We start from the raw sequence: 18685 nt of genomic DNA, 5'->3' as shown, positions 1-18685 counted from the left end.
GGTTTAATTCATTTAGCAATAAAAGGGTAGAAGCTTTTTATTTCTCTTTGCGATAAAGATTGGAACCTATTTTTTATCCAGAATTATTGAGTTCATTCTGCATGGGCACTTGGTCTTTTGCTCCATATACATATGTAAGTGTGTGTGTGTGTGTGTGTGTGTGTGTGTGTGTGTGTGTGTGTGTGTGTATGTATGTATGTAATTATGAGAAAAGTATGTAGGTGAACCCAAGTGGTTTGAATGATGATGTAAGAATAAGTAAGCATGAATTTATATACAAATTTGTGGGCATTTAATCTATATTTGATTGTGTAAATAAGTTTCCTTCTCAAATGTGACTCTTTCCTCCTGGTTCAAAGTTTATTGCTCCCAACCTCCCCCTACCCTGAAAAGCATGTGGCATCTGGACAAGAAGGAAAAGCTTCTAGCAATTAATCCTTTACTTAAATACCTGCTATAATTTTATGATGAAGTGCTAAACAGCAGAGACTGCAATTTCTGTCCTCAAAAGAACTCCAGTAGGTCAGTTACAGTAGCAAAGTGACTTAGACTTAAGATAGGTAAATGTTTTATCGTTCATTAAACTGTAACCATGAATATGTCCCAAGACCAAGTATTGCCCCCCAGCTGACATTCTTCTCCTTCTGCTACCTCAAGAGGAACCAAGAAAGAAGGACAGATGGGACTGGCACCCTGGCACTGCTAATGTTTTCCTCTTCAAGGTATTCTAGGTCACTTGAGGGCCCAACTTCTGTTGAGAGGATCCCTGTAGTTATCAGATAGGAAAGCAAACCATGGTAAGAGATAAGAATGGAAACCCAATGCCGATTGACTTTGTCAATCTAGATCAGACATGGGGAATCAAATACCAGGGGAATATTTGCCAGCATATTTAAGACACAGAACAATTTGGGAAAGATTTACAGGCAACAATCAGTCTAATCAGTCTACTTCTAGGTATACAGTAAAGCTTAACTTGTGACTACATAGAAACTCTTTCACAATGTACCTGTGACAAAGAGCATGGTTTCTAGTGCTGAAAGACCTAGAATTCATTGTGGTCTCTGGCCAATAGCATAGAAGTCAGCTAATCATGAAACACATGTGACATCCCCCTAAGGATATGTAAGACTAGGGAAAAGAGTCTGCGATACTCATTCTGGGGAATTTGGGTCTACTCTATAGCAAAAGGTAGGTGAAGTCTGGCCTCCACAAATGGCAAAGGGTCATCAGGTCACTAATAAAATCTACTCTAAGCCTTTTGCACTGAGAGTATGTATTTTATCATCTTCATTGAGAAGAGATTCCTTGTGTGTTTAACATTACTGCTTTCCCAGGTTACCTGTGTTTGCAAGGGCCTCTGTGTCCCCAATATCCTGTTGCTCATTAAAGAGCAGAACTCTCCTGCAAGTGAGACAATTAGCCTCAGGAAAAGGTGAGTTCAGTCTTTTGGCTGACCTCTATGCTATGCAACCAATGCAATGTGGTCAGTCCTCAAACCATATGCACACAACCAACAGAAATGGACTCAGCATGCATTATTCATATATTTGAACATACTCATTCACTCATACTTAAGTAGGAAGAAATTGATTGCAAACAATTTGGGATGTGATGGAGCTAGGACCAGAAGTTGGAAGTGATTTAACACATTTTAATTATTATTATTTTAATGTATTAAATTATTATTTAATGTATTAAAATGTATAAAGATAAATTTATATTAAGAAACTGGTTAGAGGGATAGCTTAGAATTCAGAGCACTTGTTGTTACAAAGAAAGAATTCTGATTCTGTTTCTAGAAAACAATTTTTCTCTAATTCCAGTCCCAGGCATCTCCTGCAGTTTTCTGGCCTCTGTTGGTCCAGACACAAGCACACACACACACACACACACACACACACACACACACACATGCACGCTCACGCACACACAATCTGTCTCTCTTTCTCTCTCTCATAGGTTTAACACACACACACACACAAACACAAGCACAAACGCACACACACATGATCCTAAATTATTTTTAATATAAATATAAAAAGTGAGTTAATCTGGTGGCGGTATTTCTTTTCCTTGTGTTAGTCCCCAGTACCTGTACAGGGAAACCAAAATCTATTTAAAACTACAACTCAATCTCTGACCCATTAAATGAGCCATCTGTACCTTTTCTGCTAATCTGACTACCTCTAATCCACAGCCCATGATACTTGCATATTATTATTGATCTGGCTTTTCAGACCCTCTTCTAATAGCTCAAATTCCTATGTCTTCCCATGATAAATGCTTTCCTTTTCTCCTCCTTTTTGGCAATGGAAGTCCTACTCTATACTCTGATTCTTCCTAGCTATTGGATTATCAATATTTATTGAAAAGGTAGAGAATAAATGGTAAGAATTGTTTATACAAACTTGAAACAGGAGATTCTTTTTTTTTCCAGAGCTGGGGACTGAACCCAGGGCCTTGCAATTGCTAGGCAAGCGCTCTACCACTGAGCTAAATCCCCAACCCCAGAAGATTCTTGATATAAGCATCACAACGCCATTTCTGGATTGAAACAGGACTTGAGGGCACAGAAATCAACATCTGAATAACCCAAGTGTAAACTTTATACAGCATAGAAAATATTATTCATATATACATATACTTAATACATATATGTGTGTATATATATGTATATATAAATGTCTCTCTGTGTCTATATATGTTTCTATAGCAAAAGGTAGGTGAGGTTTGCCTCCACAGATGGCTACACACACACACACACACACACACACACACACACACACACACATGAATTTTTATACAGTGATGTCACAGCTCTGAGAAAGACAGAGGTTCTTCTAAGAACAGTGTCCACCATACTGAAAAGGTGACTTTTCCTTGAGGTTCTCTAAATTTGTGTTCTTTTTCCATTGCATATGTGAAAATCGTGGCATTGACACATTTATTTGTTTCATCACAGACATGAGGAACGGGATCACTGGCTTCTGAGCAATCTACTTTCACAGTGTCATTTACTTGATTTTTCAGCTATGACCTTTTAATGTAAGGTGAACATTCCAGAAACATTTCGGACTATCCTTTCATAATTCACCTATGTTTCTCGATGACTTTGAGCTAAGAATGCCCTTAAATATCTCTGTTTTACATTTGACCATCTTCAGGAGAGGATTTAACTTAGCTTGCTCAGGAGTAGGCGGATCTAATTGTGAATGTATCCAGATTCCCTAAGTCTCAGTGCTTCCTTTATTGAGCACAGTCATTGCTTTGGAAATGGCTCCTATGCCCTCCTTACCTGCCACAGGAAAAAATCTTTTTCAGCTGTTCTGTTTTGGATGTTGTGCTAGCTATTCTTGGTAGCGAAATTAACCACATCTGGAATTAACTAAAACCAAAGAGTTGGGTAGTGTGGGGAATTTTTCTTAATTATATTTTTGTACCTGGGAAAAACCTTATTCTGGATCTCTCGATGCGATAAGATCCACCTTTAGTCTAGGTGACAGCTTCCCATGGCAGCTTACATATATAAAGGAGATTGAAGATGGTAGATCTTTTTCTCTTTGTCCGCTTGCCCTACCTCTGGCTAGCAATTTCAATCTTTCAAACTGGCATTAGAGCCTATTTCTTTGAAATTCAGGTATATACTGAAAACCAGCTTGTTGGGAGAGTGCCCTTGAAGCCCTCCATTGTTGATGTTATTATTATGGTTAGAATTAAGTATGACTAGGTTCATGGAAAATCCCCAGCCAGCTGCAGAAGTCTAATACAAATCTGGTGGTCAAAAAAAAATAATATGATAAAGTTCTCCTGCTGACTAATAATATGACAAACCTGTGACCTTTGTAACATCCTGTCAACATCAGCCGATTCCCTGACCACACGAATACTGTGTCCTTGGCCTGTGTAAATGTTTCCCACTTCCCCCTCCCTCTGTTACCCCTGTTATGGTATAAATTCAGCCTTGGGGAAAAATAAAATTGTCGCCTTGATCAGACTCCTGTCTTGGTGTCCTTCTTTGTGTCTCTTGTCCCCCATTCTCTTCCAGGTACCCCCATCCCCGTCGTTGACAAATGGCGCCCAGTGTGCAGCTGTTTGGAGGTCTTCTGGAGGAGAACATCGTCCCCCGTGAATAGACAGGCCTGTCTTCCTTGTTTGTCGGAGCCTTTGCTCCCTCGCTTTTGGCAACCATGGACTGCCAACCTTGGTTCAGAGGCTTGGTGTGTGTTTCTCCCCTGACAACACAGATCTCAGTGGTGAGTGATGGGACAAGCATTCTACAGATAGCTTTTGTGACAGGACTCAGGGAGTCTCTCAGGATGCGAAGAATAGGGTTAAAATTTTTAAATAAATTCTTAGATTCTGTAGGAAATATTTGTCCATAGTTCTCCCAGGGGGAACAATTGACAGTTGGTGATTGTTTAATGGATTGGCTAACCCTGTTGCTGAAGTCTGCCTTCTGTAATGAATAAAAGTTGTGTGCTTTTTGGGTTCAAGGTTGCCTCTCCCTGCATGGATGAGCAACCCCACATACGTGGATTAAAAACCTTATACTCTCATGCTATTGCAGTGGTCACTTTGTCAATCTGTGCTCTATGGGTGGCACTCCTGAGGTAAGGCCACTATGGGGTCTTACAACATTTTTGTGCATCAACCGGGAATTGCACTCCTCCGAGACCACAATTGGCAAAGAGATCGGTGGTAAGCTCGAGCAAATCTGTGTTCTGTGTTCTGTGTTACTTTCTGTTTTGTCTCTGTGTCATGTTGTCTCATCTTTGTTTCATGTTGTCTTGTGTTGTCTGCGTCTGCTGTCTGAAGGGTTTGAGTCCCTTCAGAGGGGGGTTTGAGTCCCCCTCGGAGAGGGGTTAGAGTTCCCTCAGTGGTCGCTGTGGGTTCTGTGAGGGGCTTATGGCTGTGACAGGCAGACGTGCTAGTTGTCACAGGCCACAGGCCCCAAAGGATGCTCTAGGAGGAGAAAGGAATCTAGAGGACACTCAAGAATCCCATTGAGAGGTGGAATCAGACAGTCTGCCTCATCCCAGAAGCAGCTAAGGTTAAGTTGCAGTTTGGGCCAGGTACTGAAGGTATCAAGCATCTGTGGAAATTGGTTATAGGATGCCTTCTCTTGGTCTGGTTTGTCTAGTTTGTTTTCTGTGGTATTGTCATGTCTTTTTGGCTTTTGTTTTGTTTTTGGACTTGGACTGATGACTGTGTTTGAATTCATGGACTGACGACTGTGTTTCAAATCATGGAGCTGTTTGTCAAGGAATTTTACTTGGTTCTCTTGGTGCTTAACTTGGAAATAATTTGCTTGAGAGAAATTGTTTTCTCCCCCGGGAGTTTTGTCTTTCTCTCTTGAGCCTCCTCCCCAAGGACAGATGTCCCTCCTTTTGATCCCCTTGCCCAGTCTAGCAACTATTAACAGTTTATCATACATGCGCATGAAGGACTCCAGGTTATCCAGTGATCATGTCTGAAGTAGGCATAAACAAGAACCTGAAAGCTTTGCCTTGGATCCTGAAGAAAGGATCTCTCTGTTGTTTAGACAGTCACAGCTTCTAAAGAAGAGACAGCACAGAGTAGTGAAGTGTGGGGCTGAGGGTGACAGACAGCGAGCCTGCTAGCAAGCAAGCTGCAGGCTGAGCATGGGCAGCAGCACAGCTCAGGCCAAGTCGGTGTAAGAGGAGTTTCAAGGTGATGAGGCCGGCTGGGGCTGACGCTTTAACAGCAAAAAGATAGTGGAGAGTTAGTGATTATTTATTTTAAAGATTATTATGAGACTTTTGGCCCTGAAAAAAATTCCAGTCTCTGCCTTCAGTGGCCAGACCTTCAACACTTGCTCACAGGAGAGCGTTCATTAAGAGAAGTTCTTTAAGGGAGCCTGCCGTATCTGCTGGCCCTATTCCAAGAGAGAGTTGATCTCCAGCATTAAGTCGCCTTCCCCGTTAGTCATCATTGACATAGAGAGTGCCTCTGATCCTATCCCCACAGCAGTCAGTTCCTGCCCCTATGGTCAAAATGCCCCAGGCTTGGGGGCAGGGAGCCCCTAAAGTAGTTTCAGAAAGAGTCTGCAGCAGGAACTTTGTTTTGCCAGACAGAACAGGCTTTACTCTAGGATGATAACAGGAGAACGTCTTGGCAGGGGCTCTTCAGCCTACTCCAACTGGAGGCTGTGGCCAAGGTCAGGATCAATGTTTTCTTTTCCATGGACCTCTAACCCAGTGAGACAGCTTGGTGAGGACTGCTACTGAAGTCCTGGAATTCAGAGGCACAGGGAGGGCTATAGTACTATTAAAGGGCAGTACTCCAGTGTTAGCAATCCCTTTATTGGATATAAGAGGCAGGAAGCCCCACTCAACTGTGACTCCTGCCTCAGGAATGGCAGTGGAAAGAGTCCTTACAGCCAGTCATCTCTAACTATAGCTTACTCTCTGATATCCGAGGCTTCAATCGGATCACACCCCCCTGGGCAAGCCTAACTTCAACACTCTAGAGACTCAGATGCTTTTCTCCCCTGGTCTCTTGACTCAAGGTTGCCAGGAGTGTCTGACATCCTGGAAGAAACCTCCCCCCTAAAGCGGACGAGTCATACAATTCTTTTGTCAGCCGCTTGGCATCTAGCACCCAGGTCCTAACCATCTCTCCATCCTTTTGTTATTAGTTCTTACTGGAAGCCTAGTGACGTTTGGAGGCTGAGTCTCTTGAGAGGCAGAGCCACCGAGCTGACACTGAAGGGAGGTACTCCTTAAGGGAGAATCTAAGTCCAGAGGGACAGCCAGTAACAGACTGCAGCTGCCCCTCTGCTCACCTTTCTGTTTCACAGGCACAACGCTTGCTCTCGTTTTTGCACTGGCCTTTTTGTCCCAAGAAAGCTTCCTGGTTTAGCTGTGTGACTGAATGCTATTTGTCACCTGATCTGGTTGTTCTGCCAGCTCTCACTGGGCCATCCTCTAGCTTTCTTGCCTGGCCCCTTTCCTCTGTTCTTAAGAATTTTATCACCTAATACACTGCATTGTTTGACTTATAATACCTCCCGTCCTACTAATATGCATGTCCCAGATTCCCATTGTGAAGGTTCTAATTCTAAAACAAGGGGATGGTGTATCCCCCTAAATATTAAATTTACCTCTGTGGTTTGAAACCAGGATTGAATACGTGGATATACTTGGGGTCTTAGAATGTTTCAATCACGTGCTGATAAAGGGATTATATTTACCATAAAATTGTTAAAAGAGCCTGTACATTCCTACTTCCTGCCTTTTGGTCACTCATCCCAAGAAGGAGCCCATGGAGGTGCTGAACACGGTGCAGGGCACACGAGACTTCATCTATAGCCTGCACTCCACCAAGAGGAGCTGCTTGCTCAAAGAACTGCACTGCTTCAAGACCACTGCTGTCCCACAAGAAGAACTGGAAGCTCTACCGCCCTCTCCAGGACAGCTGAGATATGTATTCTTCCACAATGCGATACCTTTTGTAGGGTTTGGCTTTTTGGATAATGCTATTATGATTGTTAAAGAACCCAAATTGAATTGTCTATTGGATTTATTTTGAGAATTTCAACAATATCAATCAACATGTTACTTTTCCTCCTATGTATCAACATATTATTTAATTTTCAGTTATTGATGCTGTACTGTACTGAGTTGGGGTTTGCTTATTTCTGACTTAACATGCATGGGATACCTATGTATGTCTTTTTTTTCTGATGGTTATAATTCAATGCTGAGGTTTCTCCAAATTATTTAAGATGTTTAATATCAGTTAAAATTGTAATTCTCTGCCTGGTGGCATCCCTTCTGTGATATTTCATGGTAAACATCTAAAATCATATAAATTCATTCAATTTTTAAGCTTCCACATCTATCCAAAATGGAGTAGAGTTTTAAGTATATCTGACTATTTTAATTTTGACCTGCACTGTCTTTAAGAGTCAGAGGTTAATTAAAAAGGACAATTGGCTGACCCCTCTTTTACATAAGCTGTGTATGCTAACAAGTGTACTTCTTCCTGGTTGTCTTTTTATCTTTAATTTCCCAACTTTGAACAATCACATTAATTCTGATTTGTGAGAGAAAGGCAGCGCTTGGCTACTTCCTGTGTCTTAGAATATGGTTAAAGAGAGATAAAGTCAGAGAAGGCGTAGAAAAGAGAAAATGAGAAAGAGAAAAAGCTGAGAGCTGATATCAAAATTGCTTCTCCACCTCTCTTTGGTTCTCCACTCTGCTTCCCTCTCTGTTTTGGCCCTCGGACATTTAATTGTTTAACCAGCTTTATTAAACAACAGGTAGATAATATAGCAGCAAAACCTATCCAGGTACATTATCATAGGCCAGCTATGGAGGATGACTACACATCTCCTCCCAGCCCAGGCAGGGACATTTTTGTCCTTCAGCCAAATGAGGCCAACATTCTTTTTTGCCTGCTGTCCTGATGCTTTTTCTGAAAAAAAAATCAATGAATTGTCACCCCTGTGTGCTGAGCTGGACAGTCAATGACAAGTAAGAGAGTGATATATTCATGAATAAAGGGCCTAAGACAGGAGGGCCACCATTAGCTGCTGCCTTATCCCATGACAGACCCTGGCCACAAGATTCTCTTGGCCATGTGATAAATATCACTCCAACCTAAGACAGACACAGTTCCTGAGGGGCTCATTTCCAGGACAAGCACAGCCATTTGGCTACCTTTTCATTTGACTATGAGGAAGGGGGAGATGTTGGGAGTGATGCCCTTGAAGCCCTCCATTGTTGATGTTATTATTATGGTTAGAATTAAGTATGACTAGGTTCATGGAAAATCCCCAGCCAGCTGCAGAAGTCTAATACAAATCTGGTGGTCAAGATAAATAATAATATGATAAAGTTCTCCTGCTGACTAATAATATGACAAACCTGTGACCTTTGTAACATCCTGTCAACATCAGCCAATTCCCTGACCACACGAATACTGTGTCCTTGGCCTGTGTAAATGTTTCCCACTTCCCCCCTCCCTCTGTTACCCCTGTTATGGTATAAATTCAGCCTTGGAGAAAAATAAAATTGTTGCCTTGATCAGACTCTTGTCTTGGTGTCCTTCTTCGTGTCTCTTGTCCCCCATTCTCTTCCAGGTACCCCCATCCCCGTCGTTGACACCAGCTGAGGCATCTAGCCACATGAACTGAACAACTATAGGATTCTTCACTTTTCCCGTTTTTGGGTTAGTTGAACCACAGCCTGTGAGCCATTCTAAAAAATCCATTTTCTACATAACAGAGACTCCTTCTATCGTTTTTATTCACCTGCAGAACCTTTACTAACATGGCTGAGTTTGTTGTTCTTTGTTTGTTTTACAGACCCACTGAAGAAGATGTGCTGGTTAACAGTAGTGCTCCAGTGTTTGTCATGTGTTTCCTTCTTTGCGCTGAGGGGTCTCATAACTATCAGGTGAAAAGTACTTGCTGTTTACTTGAATCCAGCCTGTAACCACTAAACAAAATCTTATTCCCGAAAATCTCTCTTTAGTTGATAATATTCTGGGCACCGGTCCACTTGTGAGACAGACTGATAACTCCACTGTGAGTTGAGTAATGGGCACGAAAAGCTATCCAGCCTGATTCCAGGTGAAGAAGGTTAAGTGCCTACTGAGTACTCTGCCTGGAGCTCTGGCAAGGTCCAAATCAGCCAAGTGGTCAGCACTGGGTCACTACCACAATGGGGAGAAGCGAGCAGCTGAACACTGGGATGTGGAGTTGTAGGTCCGCCCAGGAGCTCGGTGGGAGGGCACACACGTAGAGTATTGAAGGGCAGGCATTAGTTCTACTGAAATGCAAATCTGCAGATCTAGAAAAAGACCCGTGCCAGGCTAGAAGCACTGGGTAGTTTCTCTTCAGTACACTCTACCCCTAAGGGTGGTGCTCATGTCACTCAAGACTCACTAGCCAATCAAAACCTCCACACTGACCTGCCAATCAGAAGGGAAGGATGCTCTTCCGGTTACCAAGCCTGAATGTTTCTAGGTGTAAGTGAGCAGGCATGAATTTTTTTCTGTGTGATATTTTCTGAGTGCATCTGCTGGGTACTGTGAGGGAGCTCAGGCAAGCTCAAAATTCCAGACATGGTAAGCGCAGGGTCATCTCTCACAAGGGGGAGGAACGAGCGGCTTACCAAAGGGTACAAGTGTGGTGGATCTTCCCAGCAGCTGGAGGGTAAGCAACAGCCAAACAGATATGGCCACCTGTGAGGTCCTTTGTGGGTCTAGTCTTCCTTCGATCCATAGATGGTATCTGAATACCTTTATTATGGATGCTGCAACTGCACAAAACATTTGGGGCAGGGGCTTGTGTGTAGAAAAATCCTTCTCAAATGCCAAACCAGAGAGCCCTAATTTCTTTATTACCTTCTGTACGTTCTGCCCTTAGCATTTAATATGTAGGTGTAAGATCTCTTTGTAGTTAATTTTGTGGAGTCTGTAAAAGGCATCTCATATGTTGGGTAGCACTCCAATATTAAGCTGTGATGTAGAAGAGCAATATTGATCATGTAAAGGATTTATCGATGCTTAGGGAATAGTATGTGACACCAATTAGAGTGTAGCTGAGGGAGGACAGCCTCTAAAACACCGGAGAGGTATGTAGTATGGTAACCAGGATTATTAGAATTTAGGATGGTCGAATACATACTTGTGTACCAGGATTGTCCAGACATTTATTTCCAAACCATAACAAATGAGACAACTCTGGTTTACAATCAGCCACTGGGCCCATTGTGATAGCAAAGAACAGGCCCCTTACAAGCTCCTTAAGGTGGCTTTATAGGTTTACAACCAACATTAAAGAATGGTGTATACTGGACCCTGGTCTGTGAGGAGAAAAACAGACCAGTGAATGAGTGACCTGGCTGGATTTGGGGAAGGGTGCTGGTGGCTTTCTGCTTTGATAGTAGCTGGTGATGGCAAATAAGTAGTCAGGAAATCAATTTTAGACAATCAGTAAAAGTCCAAACTGGTCATCTGTGTGTGTGTGTGTGTGTGTGTGTGTGTGTGTGTGTCCCAGTCCCAGGTCAGGGCAATCAGGAATCTGGATGAGAAACTGAACTTATTTCTAGAAACTAAATTTCTATATTTATACTTGCTCAAGCAACACAGGATCTAGACAAACTGGTGGTGTGTGCCTAACAAGAATATTATTTTACCTGTTTAAAAATACAGAATGTGAGAGAAAAGGTGTAACATTTAGTGCGCTCTAGTACATCCACTTAGTTCCTGAAGAATATGGGACCTTAAATTGTGCTTCAACTTTTAAAAATAATTTTTGAGAGTATAATTCAATCATTTTATTTTTCTCTCTACTACTAAGTCTGAAACCTTGGGACAAATGGTTGAGGGGTCTATTTAACAAATCAGAACTAACCTGGCTTCTCTCAGCAGACCTCAGTCCCTACCTGTCGCAGCACATTGCTGGCATACTTCACCCACTAGCCCAGGAGCAGGGGTCCCCCTTACTGCCATTCCTACGTAATCCCGCCATTTTGGTTACCTGGTCGTTTTCATCTCTCACTAATCATCTTGATCTCTTTGGCTCTTCTTCCCCATTCCTTCCTCTCTCCACACGGCTCAGGGTCCTGTCCGCTCTATCTCCCAGATGTTCCTGGCTCTGGTTATAGTCTCTCTTTCATGTATAATCAACTTTCTACTTGACCATACCTAGGAGCAGTCATGTCCTTTCCTTTTCCTTTTCTTTTTTTTTCCTGTTCACCTCCCATTAGTGGTTCCTTGCTTTAAAATTCATAGCCACCTTTTCTTTTTACTCCTTTGTTGACTCTGTAGTTCCTCTTTGCAGTCCTAAAAATTTGATTTACAGGATTCCCCCAGTTTGTGCTTTCTTTTTTATTTTTATTGGTTTTTTTTTTACATTATTTTATTTATTTACATTTCTTTTGGGTCTGGGTTAACTTACTCAGGATGATATTTTTGCGCTGCATCCGTTGGCCTGCAAAATTCATGGTGTCCTTGTTTTTAATAGCTGAAAGACCAATAGACCTGGGATGTAAAAGGCTTCCAGAACTCAAATGCACAACATGTCTTTTTGTGTCTGGGTTCACTCGCTCAGGATGTTGCTCCCCCCATCCCTCCCTCCTAGAGTTCTTCATCCCATTTTACTCCTTTGCTTCTGAGAAGGTGCTCCCCTACCCAAGCAACTACCAACCCCATAACTTAACCCCTGCCCTATTTCATAATCCCCAGGATCAGCCTTCCCTGGAGCATACGTATCTACAGGATTAGGTGCGTCTTCTCCCACTGACACCGGAAGAGGCTCTCTTCTGTTACATATGTGCCTGGGACCACATGTCGCGCGCCCAACGTCTCGCCAGCAAGAACGACGCGCGGACATCAGGATCCTTCTGCAGCAAAGCGTTTATTGCATCTTGAAGAGGAGAGAGCCGGGGCCCAGAATGGCGCTGCTTAAATACACCCTAGTGCGGCGCGTCCACACCTGATTTGTCGCTTACCCATGGTCTCATAGGCACGCCCCGGAGTGGGCAAAGACCTGGCACGAAGGCACTCTTGCACATGTGCACACAGTTAACTTCCTGAAAGGAAGTCGGCTGGCGCGGCGGAGGCCAGCGCCATCTTGTAATGGCGAAAGCTATCCTGGCTTTCCACGTGGGGCGCAGTGGAAGCCAGCGCCATCTTGTGGTGGCAAATGTTATTGCGGCCCTCTACAACCACAGACCAGCCCATGTATGCTCCCCGGAGAGGGACTGAGGGATCTGAGTAGAAGAAGAGGAGGAGAGAAGGGGGTGAGGATCAGGTATGGAGGGAGACAGAAGAGAAGCCCAGAGGACCAGGAGAACGAATGGGAATCTGCAGCTGCTGGGTGTGGTGGGCGGGGTGAACCTGTCCTTTGTATTTTCTTTATATTCCTATTTCTATTTTTACCCCATGAACTATTGTTTTTTTCTTCAACAGTTTGCTAGTTTTTCTTGCTTCATTTATGGAATTTCTTGGTTTTGTCTAGTTGTTTGATCATATTTTCCAGGATTTATACATTGCATCTTTAAGGACCTCTATCACCTTCATACTGTTGCTTTTAAGGCCTTCTTCTTGTGCTTTCAGTTATGGTAGAATTTTCAAGACTTTCTGTGTGAGGAAAGCTTTGTTCTATCATGACATATTTTTCTGGCTGTTATATTCCTAAACTGGTGTCTAGTCATCTAGGTTTGTTGTGATTATAGTTCTAGGTGCTGATTTCTGTGTTTTCTTTTGGAGGGAGTTTTGATCCTAGGTTTATGTTCTCTGCCCTTTCAGGGAGTATGTTGGATGAGTGTTGCTCATTTACTGATTTGGTTTTTGGGAGTGTTTAAGGGCGCGTGTTTGCTGGTTTTGGAGGTTGGGGGAAGAGGAAACAAGGGAAAGATGATCTTAGTAATCCATAGGACATTTGACAGAAGAGAGAGGAAGCTTTCTTTTGTGTTATATAGTCCAGTGCTAGGGAAAACTGAAAATTGCGTCTAGAGCAACAGATAGTGTGTTAGATCTAAGAACAGCCTAAGTGGTCTTCTGGCAAGCATGGCATATGGTTGAGAAGGTGTGTATCTTGCTGAGCAGGGGCTGGAACATAGAGGTGAGACAGGAGAAGAAGGGCACTTGAGGATTTTCTGTGGTATTTATTGGGGCCATGGAAACTGGGAGAAAAAGCTTTTCCTCCTATTGTGGTACAGTGTTTGGGCAAGTATGAGAGTTGGTTCTAGAATACAGATAGTGGGATAGCCTCTGGACAGAATGCCTGGTCTTCTGGCAGTTCTGGCATGGTTTTCAGTAGGAAGTTTCTGTGTAGAGTCGAGGGCTCAAATACAAAGACAGTGCAAGAACAGAAAGGAAGATAGAAATGATCTTTGGATCTATGGGAGGCACAGACATATGATGGGAAGCTACAGTCCTAAGGACAACCTTGAGCATTGGATCTGTGACGGTTTGTATATAGTTGGACCAGGGAATGGCTCTGTTGGAGCAGGTGTGGCCTTGTGGGTGTGGACTTCATCCTGGAAGCCAGTATTCTGCTAGCAGCCTTCAGATGATGTAGAACTCTCAGCTCTTGTACCATGTCTACCTGGATGCTTCCATGTTCCCGTCTTGATGATGATGGACTAAAACTCTGAACCTGTAAGCCAGCCCCAAATAAATGTTTCCTTGTAAGAGTTGCTGTGGTCATGGTGTCTGTTCACAGCAGTAAAACCCTAAGACAGGAGTTGGGAACAGGAACTGGAGTATTGCTATGATAGGCCTGTCCATGCTTTTGTTTGGAAGAATGTGGATTTTGGGCTTGGAAAGCAGTGGAATGCTTTAAATGGTGCTTAAAGGGGTATCCTTGAATTTGTTGCTGAGATTGATTTCAACTGTGAAGACCTGGCCCAAAAGTATTCAGTGGAGAAGAATTTCAGTATGTGGTCTAGAGACTTTTTTTTTTGTTATTTTGGTGAAGAATGTGGCTGCTTTCTGCCCTTGTCAGAAGAGTCTGCTTGCATAAAGAGATTTATATTAATTGCATTGACAAAGGAAGTCTCAGAAAATCCCAGCAGAGACTTTTTGTTCTCTGGTTAAGTCTCATGAGGACTGTTTTGAACAAGCGTAGCAAGCTTAGAAAGGAAAAATATAAAATATTTGGTTCAAGTATTAAAGGGGCACTAGGAAGTGAAATGGAGGTGAATCTTATGTTCTAGGAGATAACAGATAAAGGGATTTTGGGGCAAGATCATACCCAGCTAAGTTTAGATCCAGCTATGGTGGTACACACCTTTAATCCCAGAAGACAAAGCTAAATAGATCTCTGAGTGTAAGGCCAGGCTGGGACAAATCAGGTTCTAGGTGAAGGAAAGATTAAATCCAGGCCTGGGGTATACGCCTTTAATCCCAGCATTACAGGAGACAGAGCCATGCGGATCTCTGAGTTCAATGTAATTCTACAGACCAAGTTCCAGGAAAGACAAGACTAGGCAGTGAGGCAATTAGAAAACAGAAAGCTGGTAATAGAATAAGGGAGGGGTGTCCATGTTCCAGCTCCTGCAAGCAGCAGACCTTGGTGGCTTTAGCTATTTGGATCAGGCTTTAGAGTGAAAAATAGAAGGGACTACTGGAACAATTGATGCTGGTTAGCTAGGGCTAAGAAATGAATTGTAATTAAGAAGAGATTAGCATCATTGAGGTGAAATCTTCTGGGAAGCGCTTTCTGAGGGCACAAACAGGCTGTGTTCTAGAGATAGCCAAGGTTGTACCTTGTACTGCAGCTGGACTTGGTAAATGTGTAAGAGTCACCCAGGTGGTATAGGGTTTGAAAGCATGAAGGGGTCATGAAGAGCAACTAAGGCTCAGCACTATGAGAGGCCATGGAACGACATTGGTGAAGATATAGCCTCAGTTGTAGTTAATGGCCCAGGACTGAAGGAGCCATGCAAAGGATTTGAGTCTTGGCACCATGAACAGTCTATGAGAGGCTATTGGTGAGGCCTAGTTGCAGCGAAAGACCACAGTGTTTTGGAGATGCCAGTACCATGGGATGATCACCAAGAACAGCAGCAGCAGTGGAAATTGAACAACCTGAGCTTAGAGTGCTACAGAGGGTAGAGCTGAAGAAGTGATGCCAGCCATTTGGAGTGAAAGAATAAAGATTTTAAACTATCCCCCACTGACCCTGCTGTGAGGACAAGTGCACCTCACAAAAGAATAACATAATATGTTTGGGGATGTAGCCTGGCCATAGCCATTACAAACCATCTGGCTTGTTAAGGCCTGACTCAACAGTCCTGAGAAAAACAAGAGCTAGGGTCAGCTTGCCCCAGGAGCAGGGTGGTCTAGAGTTGAACTGAGCCCAAGTTAGATCATGTGTGCCAATGTAAACCAACCAATGAAATTGCTTTGTGTGACTGTTGCCAACTGCCTATGTAATTTTCCCTATAAATATCTCCCCCTAATTGGGCTCGGGGTCAACTCCTCTGTCTCCTGTGTGAGATACATGTCGTCCCCAGAGCTCTGGTTCCTCAAATACACCTCTTGTTTATTATGAAAGACCCCAGCTTAACAGCAGTAACGCCATTTTACAAGGCTGTACTTAAGATGACTGGTTCAGAGAAAGGTTAAAACACTGAGTACAAAGCAGCTGCCAAGCAGGATGTGTTTGGTTGAAGGCCTGGCAACAGGACGACTGCAGTTGAGCACCTGACAATGAGAAAAGCCCCGGGAGAGGTCCCACACCCTGGTGGGGGGGCCGAGTCAGCCGTTATGTTCCAAGAAGGTAGCTAGGAAACTTGCCCCCGGGCTGAACCCTTGGGGGGCCGAGTCAGTCCTTATGTTTCAGGAAGGTAGCTAGGAAACTTGCCCCCGGGCTGAACCCTTGCCACATTAGAATCCACCAATTATATCCCTATAACCATGCATCTGCTTCTGTATGCTTGCTTCTGCTCCCCAAAATCCTATAAAAGCCCATCCTTGGTTCCGTGGGACGCGCCAGTTCCCCAAGTGACTGAAGCGCCCGCAGGTGCCTGTGCCTGTGTATCCCGACAATAAACCAAATCCTCTTGCTGATTACATCCTGTGGTGTCTCGGTCTGGTCTTTGGAGTTGGAGGGTCTCCATCCCGAGGGAAAGTTCTCCCTGAGAGCTTTTCATTTGGTGCGTTGGCCGGGAAAGGAGATCCTCCACCCAGGGACCACCGACCACCCACTGGGAGGTAAGCCGGCCGGCGTCTGTCTGTCTGTCTGATTTTGTCTCGTTCTGCCTTATTCTGTCTGTTCTGTGAGCACTCAGCCAGGTCTGTTCTGTGAGCGCTCAGCCAGGTTCTGTGAGCGCTCAGCCAGGTCTGTTCTGTGAGCGCTCAGCCAGGTTGTTTGGAATTTGGGCGGGACGAAGAAGGAGCTGACGAGCTCGGACTTCTCGCCCCGCAGCCCTGGAAGACGTTCCAAGGGTGTTAGGGGCCCGACTTTTCGGGGCCCAATCTGGGAGAGGAAAAAGATCCGGACTAACGGCACCTCTGTCTGTATTTTTGGCTTTCAGAGGGCCCCGGACCTTTGCCACCTCCATCTGACTTTTTGCTTTCAGTTTGGTACCAAAGCCGTGCAGCACGCCTGTCTGTTGTTTGTTTGACTGTTGGTGTTGTTTGTTTTCTCTGTGTTCTAATCTTCCTTAGAACTAACATGGGACAGTCCCTAACAACGCCCCTAAGTCTCACTCTTGATCATTGGAAAGACGTCCACGACCGGGCACACAACCAGTCCGTCGAGGTTAAAAAAAGAAAAATGACAGACTCTCTACACATCCGAGTGGCCCACTTTCGGAGCGGGATGGCCAGTGAATGGCACATTTAATAAGATCATTATTTTACAGGTTAAAGATTGGGTCGTCCACGGACATCCTGACCAGGTTTCTTATATTATCACTTGAGAGAGTCTCGCCTTAAACCCCCCCCGGGCGGAACCCTTCGTGGACCCGAATTGGCCTCCCCTCAACCCCCAGCCTGTCCCCTCGGCCCCGCCCGGTCCGCCGGCCACGTCTTCCTCTCTCTACCTTTGTGAAATCAGAGCCTTCTAAGAAACCTGTCCTCCCGGCAGACCCAAACTCCCCTCTCATAGATCTTCTCTCTGACAGGCCCGGCTGAAACGGAGGAGGCAGAGCCGCCGGCCAGATCAGTTGCCGGGCCACAGTCTGATAAGGGTTTCTCCCCTGTCGCAGGGAGATTGCGCAATAAGCGCGAGGTGATGCCAGATTCAACCTCCCAGGCTTTCCCACTTAGACAGGGAACCGGTGGCCAGACCCAATACTGGCCGTTTTCAACAGCTGACATTTACAATTAGAAACAAAACAACCCTTCTTTCTCCAAAGACCCGGTGGCACTCACCGACCTAATAGAATCTGTTTTACTTACCCACCAGCCTACTTGGGATGACTGCCAACAGCTCTTACAGGCTCTCTTAACCTCAGAAAAAAAACAAAGAGTGTTCCTAGAGGCCAGAAAACATGTTCTGGGAGATGATGGGCGTCCCACCCAGCTGCCTGAGAAAATTGATGCTGCATTCCCACTTAAGAGACCAAACTGGGATTTTAATACAGCTGAAGGTAAGGGACACCTATGCCTTTATCGCCAGTTGCTTCTAGCGGGTCTCCAAGGGGCTATACGACGCCCTACTAATTTGGCTCAGGTAAAACAGGTATTACAGGAAGCAGGGGAAACTCCCTCCGCCTTTCTAGAGAGACTTAAGGAGGCCTACCGTATGTACACTCCCTATGACCCAGATGACCCAGGACAAATGACGAGTGTCTCTATGTCCTTCATCTGGCAGGCTGCTCCAGATATCAGGACTAAGTTACAGAGGTTAGAAAATTTGCAGGGCTATACATTACAGGATTTACTTAAAGAAGCTGAAAAGATTTTTAATAAGAGAGAGAATTGAGTCGAATCTTGGCCGCCGTAGTTCAGGGCCAAGAAAGGAAGGGAGATAGGGGGGAGCTCGAAAGGGGCTGAAGCTGGATAAAGATCAATGTGCCTATTACAAAGAGAAAGGGCACTGGGCCAGAGAGTGCCCCAAGAAGCCTGGCGGACCCCGAAAGCCTCGACCACAAACCTCCCTCTTGGCTCTAGATAAAGATTAGGGAGGTCAGGGCCAGGAGCCCCCCCCTGAGCCCAGGGTAACGCTTAAAGTTGGGGGGCAGCCGGTTGC

General features: G+C 44.4%; 2 long non-coding RNA genes across 3 annotated transcripts; both read left to right on the top strand.

Moving 5' to 3' along the window:
- The first annotated feature begins 3982 nt into the window (after nucleotides 1–3982).
- On the top strand, nucleotides 3983–9058 carry LOC134486179 (uncharacterized). 2 transcript variants are annotated; one of them, XR_015683869.1, is made up of 3 exons: nucleotides 3983–4256; nucleotides 4571–4701; nucleotides 7282–9058. It is a non-coding gene; the product is annotated as an uncharacterized LOC134486179 (long non-coding RNA). The 2 variants fall into 2 exon arrangements; XR_015683868.1 differs by having other exon boundaries at nucleotides 7279–9058.
- A 925-nt stretch (nucleotides 9059–9983) lies between these two features.
- Nucleotides 9984–14177, top strand: LOC147995747 (uncharacterized). The gene is made up of 2 exons (XR_015683875.1): nucleotides 9984–10186; nucleotides 12223–14177. It is a non-coding gene; the product is annotated as an uncharacterized LOC147995747 (long non-coding RNA).
- Nucleotides 14178–18685: the final 4508 nt, after the last annotated feature.

This window comes from Rattus norvegicus, chromosome 3 (assembly GCF_021556685.1).
Source record: "Rattus norvegicus strain SHRSP/BbbUtx chromosome 3, alternate assembly SHRSP_T2T, whole genome shotgun sequence".
Lineage (NCBI taxonomy): Eukaryota > Metazoa > Chordata > Mammalia > Rodentia > Muridae > Rattus > Rattus norvegicus.
The sequence above is the reverse complement of the archived record's forward strand: the minus strand, read 5'-3'. Positions and strand labels throughout refer to the sequence as shown.